Source organism: Aptenodytes forsteri, unplaced genomic scaffold, assembly GCF_000699145.1.
Source record: "Aptenodytes forsteri isolate BGI_AS27 unplaced genomic scaffold, ASM69914v1 Scaffold69, whole genome shotgun sequence".
In the NCBI taxonomy this organism is placed as follows: domain Eukaryota; kingdom Metazoa; phylum Chordata; class Aves; order Sphenisciformes; family Spheniscidae; genus Aptenodytes; species Aptenodytes forsteri.
This window is the reverse complement of record NW_008795885.1, coordinates 2898681-2906834: the sequence shown is the minus strand read 5'-3', so window position 1 is coordinate 2906834 and position 8154 is coordinate 2898681. Positions and strand designations below refer to the sequence as shown.

Here is an 8154-nt window from a genome sequence, read left to right as displayed (position 1 = left end):
GGGGCGCCGCCTGCTGTGGGCAAGGCCCCCCCACTTGTTTCTGGTGAGCCCCGGACACAGGCCGTGCTGCGGCACAGGGGGAGGGGAGTGAACCGGAGTCTCCCTATGGCCTCCTGCCGTCCTCGCCCCGCGAGCAGGCGGTATACGGTCCAGCTACGGCCACGTCCCTGCCGAGGCGCCGGGCCTGATCTTTAAGCTTAGAGGGGCGGCCTGGGACATCCCTGCAGGGAAGGTGCTCCTTGTTTAAGTGAGCAGGTAGTGAATCCCCTGTGTAGACGAAGCTAAGGAGAAGGAGGGCCCACACATAGCCAGCACCAGTCCCCTAAAATTGTTCAAAAAGTTTTAAAAAAGGCACTGTGTGTTACCATTAATTTCAGATGTGGTGAGCAAGTCAGAAACGTATGGTAGGAACTGACATGATGTGGAAGAAGGGTTATGACAACATCATTGCACGGCTACCCAAAAGGTGTGTTACTAGACTGAGGGCAGGTGCTCCTAGCTGTAACTGTACCCTAGAATTCACAGTGTACACAATGTTCTTGCCAACTAAATATAATTTATTGGCTATGATGTAGTCCTGGAAAGTTCCTTGGCTGGGCTGACCCTTCCCAGCAACTCCTCTGCATCTGACTCAGCATTACAACTAGTAACATAGACTCTCTATGCTGCCTTCAAATCTGTTCACTCCTAAGCAGGCCAGAAAATACAAATCAGTCTTCTAAAGATTTTTTTTGTGTCTTATCTTCACCTAAGAAAAATGTAAATGTAAATAGCACATTGTGCCTTCAAACTGTCATTGTTTTGGGGGAGGGCATCTTGCAAAGAATTTAAAACAAATTTGTTTAACTGCTGAAATACCTTTTCTTCTTTCAAGTAGCTGTCTTATTAAAGGCAGAGGTAAGGAAAAGAGGGAGAACAATACCTAGTCTATAGGTATTAGTCTATAACCCCAGTTAAAAGGTTTGTCCTGTAGTTTCAACTTTTTGTTGTGTTAAAAGGTTTCATCATGTTTAATGGAATAATAAGATACAGTTAAAAGGGATCTCTGCAGGTTATGTAGTCCAGTCTTCTGCTCAAAGCAGGGCTAATGCCAAAGCTAGACCATGGTGCTCAGGGTTTGGACCACTGGGGTCTGAAAATTCACGGATGAAAATTCTGCAGCCTCCTTGGACAACACATTGCTGTGCTTAACTGCAATCACAGAGAATATCTTTTTTCCTCATGTCTGAAATTGAAATTTCCCTTGGTTTCACGTGACTGTCTCATCTTGTCCTTTGCCCTGGTCCTCTGTACCTCTGAGGAGGGTCTAGTTCTCTTTAACCTCCAAACAGATAGCTGAAGGTAGCAATCTGATGTCCCCACTTAGCCTTCACTTCTGAGAACAAGCACAACAATCCCAGATCCCTGTGCCTCCTCCTATGCCATGTGTTCCAACCCCCTTCCTTTCCTTTTCTTTGTTTGCTGTATCCATCTGATGTGTTTTGGCTTTTACGGAGAATGTGGGGGACTGTTGGGACAGGCGTTACATAGCATGAAGGTGTGCTGCTGCTTTTAAATTAGTAATGACTAGTAACAGTGCCAGATATCCTTAAGAAATGGTCCTTAACAAGATGTGTGAGAGATTTAATTCTCAGCTGAAGACAGAACAAAATTCTATACCTGAATTTAAAATACAGCAATATTAAAAATGTTAGCAACTTCACTGAGATTCCCTTTTTTGTCAAGTATAACGACATTGCTGTGTAGCAGTTCCCCATTCTTATAAAAACGCTTTGCTATTCTGATGTGCCTAAGGGTTAAAAGTGACGTAAGGTAAGCATCACCAGAGGACGCAGAAAGCAGTGTGATTCTTATTTTGCTTATGGGTATGCTGGGATGTGGAGAAATTACAGGACCTGCTAAGTCCTAAATGAGCAATTCTCAAACTGAAAAGGGATCTGCGGACTCAGATTACATTTCGCAGGAGTGCAAGAAGCCCCATGGAAACTTACTCTGGTCTTTTTGGTTTTGTTTTCTCTCCTGTGCTCTCTATCCTCACACTTCATAAGGTCCCTCTAAAAATTCTGGGTTTTTTCATCATACCTGTAAGACCGAAGGACTGAGGAGGAGAGCAGGTAAGACACAAAACTCTTACAGAAAAGGGAATTTAATAAAAATGTTAAGAACAACTGAATTCCAGCTGAGTTTTCATAATAACTCTGTTTGCATTTTTGTTCCTTTATTAAAAAATGTACTTTTAAATGTGGCATTAATATCTCCTCCAGTTGATCTGTGCTAGACAAATGTTTTCAGTGTACTACAATGTGCTAAGTAGATTCCTTTTAGCAGTAACATGCATAACTGTTTTGCTTATGATGCTTTAATTGTTATGGAGCAAGAGAAAAATGGGTTGTTAGAAAAAGCAAACTGGAAAGGCAAATAGAAACAAAGGTAGGGTACTGTACTAGAAAATACCAATGCTCTTCCAACACAATATGAAGAACACACAATATTGGGTAGTGCTCCTTCTTGTTTCCAGAAAAGCCTGAAACTAAGAACAAGGAATTTCTTCTCTACACGACCTAACGAGATCAATACTGTAGGAATACTGTAACCTGAAGGAGCTAGCCTACAGAGGAAGGTTAAAGGAGGATCACATGACCTGCTCAAGGAGCTTCTGCTGGACATGAGAAAAAGCAGAAAAATGCAGCGGGACTATCCTGTGGAGGACCAAGAGATGACTGCCTTCCTACCTTGCAAGTTTTGAAAGTAGTGGTGTCCTAGATATCAGAACCAAAGCACATGCAGTAGTAGCCAGTTTGCCCAGGCTGCTCTGCCTCTAGCTGTAGATTATCATGAAATACCAGAGCTGACATCTAAAGTCACAGGCCACAGGACACACCTGGGCTGGGAGAGGAATTGCACTCCTAGACCACATGCAGACTGGCAGGCTGCGTATTCTGCCCACTGAGGGTTGCATTCTGAAAAGAACTAAAAGAAAACAGCATGTAACAGCATTATTTCCTTTCTATTGTCCTCCATTCTTCATTTTCCCTTTTTGTACCCAAATTTTTTGTCTACCTTTATTTTCCAGTTAATGCAAATTAGTATCTTTGCTTCTTCACTGTCCTGGTTTCGGCTGGGATAGAGTTAATTTTCTTTCCAGTAGCTGGTACAGTGCTGTGTTTTGGATTTAGGATGAGAACAATGTTGATAATACACCGGTGTTTTAGTTGTTGCTAAGTGGTGCTTACACTAGTCAAGGACTTTCCAGCTTCTCATGCCCTGCCAGCGAGGAGCTGGGAGGGGGCACAGCCAGGACAGCTGACCCAAACTGGCCAAAGGGCTATTCCATACCATGTGATGTCATGCTCAGTATATAAACTGGGGGAGTTAGCCAGGGGGCGAGACTGCTGCTCAGGAACTGGGCGGGCATCGGTGGGTGGTGAGCAATTGCATTGTGCATCACTTGCTTTGTATATTCTTCTATCATTATTATTATTTTCCCTTCCTTTTCTGTCCTATTAAACTGTCTTTATCTCAACCCACAAATTTTACCTTTTTTTTTTCCTGATTCTCTCCCTCATCCCACTGGGGGCAGGGAGTGAGCGAATGGCTGTGTGGTGTTTAGCTGCCTGCCGGGTTAAACCACAACATCCACTTTGATGTTTTAAGCTATTTAGTCTGATTTTAGGATCAGAATGGCCTAGGGACTAGACGTGCTCACTGACTTCTTTATCTGTCTTCCATACTGTGTGTCTTTTCACCCTGAGCTGTGGTCCACTCCTATTATCCATCCAGAGTTAAAGGTTAGCCTCTGGCTTTAGCACAGGTGCGTACTTCCTCCAACAATCTGCTTAACTTGGAGTTTGAGTGGATGATCATGCCCAAAGGATGTGTAAACGTGTTACCTGGATCAGCTGGTTAAGCCTGTTTGAGTTCAGTGTTGCTTTAAGTAAACCATGCAGTCATGCCCTATAGCATGTGCTGTGCTTTACTGCATGCTTGTCCTGTATGTATAACAAGGTACAAGCTATTGCCATTAAATTAATGATTACCTGCAAAGTCTTAAATCAGAAAATTATTTGAGTAAAGTACTGTAACGTTAGGAAAAGCCTAATGCAGATTTTTCTGCCGGCTTACCACAGATCTCTATACAGAAAGTAACCACATGATCACTGACTTTTCTTTTTCCACAGGTTTCCTACCTCCTCTGCAGGGTTCAGGGAACCTCACCAGGATTTAGTTACCACACTTCATCCAAATCTTCTACTGAATGCATCTTATTCATTATTATAATTTCTTGTGCATCACTACATGTGCAGCCCTTTCTATGGTGCTTCTCATTTAATAAAAAAAAATCACAAACCCTGCCAGATTATTTTCAGAAGATCTTTGTGGTTATCTTTCCTTAACAATCAGGGAACTGAGACAAACATGGATTTAAACCTAAATTTTCATGAACTTTTTGTGGGTGATTTGCTATACCTAAACCTTGCTTCAAAATATTTTAACTATTTATGTTTCTCAGCATGGGTTATATAGTATATCCACCATCCATCTGAGATACAGGTCTCTGTGAGCTCTCCCTCTCACCTCGTTTCCCATGTAACACACTAACTGAGCAGAGCAGGGAGTAGTGCTTGCATTGTCTCCTTGTAGCTTTTGTGGAAATTTGACCCAAAACACCAGCTTGCAGCAAGTGGGGGTGCTGAGCTCATATTGCTCACGAAAGTTGAGTCAGTGCTTTTCAGCCCCGTTCCCCACTACCTCTATTAGCTATCCTTTGTTGGAGATTTTAGTATAGAAACTGTTTATTGAAGGGCTGAGTGGAATTAATGCCTTTTTCTGATGAAAGAAAGCTGATGAGGCAAGTCTCAGACCAGCTCACTTGGTTGCAGACTCTCCAGGCTCTACCTCAGTCTTTATTCTAATTAACATAAGCTGCAAACACGTTTATTGAGCTCTGGGTTTGGCTGGTTCTTGGCTTCTGAGCGTGTCCTCCTATTCAATGCAATTCTATCCTCCACATTGGTCTTCAGTTGCTTCTTCAAGCAAAACTTTCTCCATCCTCAACTGTTGCCTTTCCTATGCAATCTAGCTCCTCTTCTGAGACTCCTTTCTGACTGCGTGAACAGCTGACCTTTTTTTTTATTTTCTGCTACCTTCTCTCCTTGTCCCAGTGCAAACAAACAACAAGCATTATTTTCCAGATACGTTATTGTTGCCTTTCTGACTGACTGCCAAGGCTGACTGATAAGCAAAGATTAAAAACCCGTTTGACTACGTCGCTGGGTGATTCTGCAGGCTGCTTGGAGCTGTGAGGTGTTGCGGCTACTAGGGAAGCTTCTTGGTGCTATACCTGGCCCTCCTACTATCCTAATTGCCCTTGCAGCTTGACAAGAGGCATTGCCAACTTTGCCCTCAACACATCTGTGCATGCAAGTTCCCTGGAGAGGCCTACATGTAGATTTGTCTCTGGGGAAATACTATAACCTGAATGTGCTGGCTTTAACTAAACTTGCTTTGCAGAAGCTAATGGGTGAAAGGAGCACACGGTATTTTAGCAAAGAAATTAGAAAACGTACAACAAGGTTCCAAGTGAGAAAAAAGAAACCACAATGATACACAGTTCCAAATCCCACTTAAGAACACATTTTTTCTTACATTTCTGTTCTGGCTAACCTAGAGTCTTTCAGCAATGTCTCAAAAATGGAGCAAGCAGAAATGTTCAAATGTGTCTCTTCTCACTCTCCTGTCCTGGGTGCTTGGGAGCACTGTCTATAAACTTTCATTATGCTCTTCAGTTAGTACATTTCTCCTATGTTAAGCAGCTTATTAGCCAAGAGTGTTTCATAACTTAGGTAACATTTGACACATTTACTTTTTCATTGTATCAGGGTTTTTTTGCAGAAAGAATGAATGGGCTAATAGTAGCATAGATGACATAAGGTGTCAAAGTGCATTTTCTAAAACACTTGTTTTTCTCCTTGTCAGTTGTAGGAGCTCCTGATACCACATCTGCGTGGGGGAGGGAAAAAAAAAAAGCCCGGAAAAAAAAAAAAGATGTAATAGAGCAGGGAAAAACACTAGCAGGAAGAGTACCCTGATACCTGAAAGGGATGCAGATCATGTAACTTTTACAGAACCTCATAAGTCTACCCTTTCTGGTAGAAACGGAACTCTCTGGAACCCTGAGCAATGGAATTTACCAATTTGCACTCAGATCTTTCCATCTGTCCCTCTGTCTAGCCATATTAATAGTATTGTTAGTGCTTGACTTCCCTTCCTCTGCCAAGGTACTTCTGTAAGTCAACATTGATATGAGCCACCATCATCTCAAATATCACAGCAATAAAGCTAGTGGGGCAAAAGTCATTGTCAAATACCACTGCGTGGAGTTTGCAGAAGAGAGGCACCAAGATATGTAAATGTGCTACTGTAGCCATATGTTTGGGTTAATACCTAGACTGTAGTCTTCATTGTACTAGCCTGATTACCTTGTATAAATAATGCATGCCTTACAACGACTATGCCTTGACTGCGGTAACTAGGGGAAAGGCAAAGGCGGCAGGGGGAGATCGCGACCGCCAACTCAATTCAAGACTGGAAAGACTTGCCCCCACACCTGCAAGGAGCATGCGTGCTAATTTACATGGCAAGCGAGGCTAATTTGAACACAGCTAACCAATGAGCATGAACTTAGGCGGGTTTTTGCTAATCATGTAACAATATAAATACGCTGTAGTTCTTTTGTGTGGTGTGCTAGCTTTGTGGAATTACCACCTAGCACCCATCTTTGCGCAAACATGAGATAAATAAATATCTCGGCTCTGTGTGTAAGATTGGCTTATTGCACACCGGGTACCGGACCCCGCTTGTGGGACAACCCTACTTCTACTGATTGTGCTCTAAAGTCTTCTTATGATATTGCTCCTTCTATACCTGGTTGAATGCCCTTCCCTTGTACTTCTGGAGCTATCATGGAGTCTCTTATTCTTTGTTTTAACTTTGGAAGGGAGGCAAAGGATACATTTCTCACTTTCTGACCCTAACAGTTAAAAACTGAGTTGCGAATGTACATACTTTTTGTGTCTTCAGGGTAACACTGGGCTGGTGTCTTTGTTAGCTCCTTTCTTTACTCAAATGAGCCTGTAAGCACACTGAGTTAAAGTGCTTAATTTCTTAGCACAGCCAGAGCCAAAACGTCTCTGGATTGTATTTCTCTTTGTTGTATTTCTCTAGATTTTTTTCTTTGCTACTGATCTTTTTCTTCTAAAAAGATTGAAATTTGAACTGGGGAGTTGAACTGACTCAGTACAAGGCCTGGTGGAATACCAGAGGTAGAGCAGCAGAGGGAAGCATAAAATGTGACATCCTCCTTTTGGTACTTTCAGCAAGTTATGCTGTGTAAATTCACTACAAACAATTAAGCCGCTCCAGGCTGGTGCAGCTATCATCCCATCCTCCCCATCATCTGTTCTTATCCTGTCTCGTCTGCTGATACTGACCTAGCTGGTTTTGCTGGTTCTGGTAGCTAAAGTAGAAAACTATTCACTGCTTTATACATCAATTTTTATACTGGTTCTGTCCCCCATAGCTCCCTGTGTTCCAGTGCAGAGGAGGATGGGACTGCAGCAATGGCAACCTCGGTGAAATTGCCGTGGAAGTGCGATCTGAGGGAGCTCAGGCACTTTGGCGAGGAAGGGGCTGGGGGGCGACACGGCGAGAAATGCTTTAAATATTCACTTGTAACTGAAATCAAAGGCGGCAGCGGCCGCGGCAGCAGCAGCTAGCCGACTCGGAGACGTTTTCGTTTGGTGCATTTTCCTCATCCTCACGGCAGTCAAAAACGTCTGCTGTGCTTGGTTGTTCACAGTGCGAGGTTTAAGCCTCTCCAAGCACTACCCTTCATGACTTCAGCCCAAAGCCTCGATGGCGACGAAAATGAATTAACGGAAATCTACTGCTGGAGGCTTCGTATTCCTCTCCAAAGCCCGTGAATTTCAAAATGCGCCCCCCGCCCGAAGTGAATTTAACGTGCGCATGAAGACGGTGAAGCAAAGCCCCATCTAGGGGAAGCTTGACTACCTCACGCACAACTGCGGGGCTCGCCGTGGAGGGGAAAACCGTGTAACGGGCCGCGCCTGCGCGGCGCTCAGCGCGGCCGAGGGC

At 43.5% G+C, this 8154-nt stretch overlaps 1 protein-coding gene across 1 annotated transcript in view; it reads right to left on the bottom strand.

The window, feature by feature from the left end:
• The window catches only part of REEP5 (receptor accessory protein 5), a 41154-nt gene that overhangs the window by 23916 nt on the left and 9084 nt on the right, over positions 1-8154 (bottom strand). The window lies entirely within an intron of this gene.